Here is an 847-nt window from a genome sequence, read left to right on the forward strand (position 1 = left end):
CACACACGCACGCGCACGCACACACACACACACACACACATGTATATACACGACAGTCTTCGTTCAGTTTCCGTCAACCAGATCCTCTCACAAAGGTTTGGTTGACCAGGAGCCATTGTAGAAGATACTTGCCCAATGTACCACGCAGTGGGGCTGAACGTGAAACCATGTGGTTGGGAAGCAAACTTCTTACCACACAGCCATATCTGGGATTTTATACGAGGTTTGATCAATAAGTATCCGGACTCTTGCCAAAGTAACGAAGCTAAAGCACACAGAATAAAGCCACTTAATACGGATTGACCTTGAACTCTACTGTGAATGCTCACTAAGTTTTTACGTTCCAGCTCCCTTCCGCTGTTTATAGCAGTTCTTGAAAGGAAGGTATGTAGCGTGTGAGCGCTACAGAGGCCTACGCAATGTGGCGGAAAGTGTATGGAGAGGAGTGTATGAGCCGCACACAAGCGTACAAGTGGTTCAGACGTTTCCAAGATGGCTGAAAAAATGTCGATATTGTCGAACGTTCTGGGAGACCCGCAACCAGCAGAACTGAGAAAAACATCGCAGATGTGCATGCAGCTGTGAGGGGCAATCGTCGAATTACCATCCGTGAGTTATCAGAGGATATGCAGATTAGTTAGGGTATATATATAAATTAGTCAAAGGACGTACTAAATATGTCTACCTGCTGGAAATAACAGTCAAAACTCTTATTTAAATCACCGAAAAAACATTGATAATAACTACATTACTGATTTTGTTATTATCATTTTTAATTGTTACACTAGATAATAACAGGGCCAATAATATCTTCGCAAATATTATTTGCTCCATATTGAAATATATA

Source organism: Octopus bimaculoides, chromosome 2, assembly GCF_001194135.2.
Source record: "Octopus bimaculoides isolate UCB-OBI-ISO-001 chromosome 2, ASM119413v2, whole genome shotgun sequence".
NCBI lineage: Eukaryota > Metazoa > Mollusca > Cephalopoda > Octopoda > Octopodidae > Octopus > Octopus bimaculoides.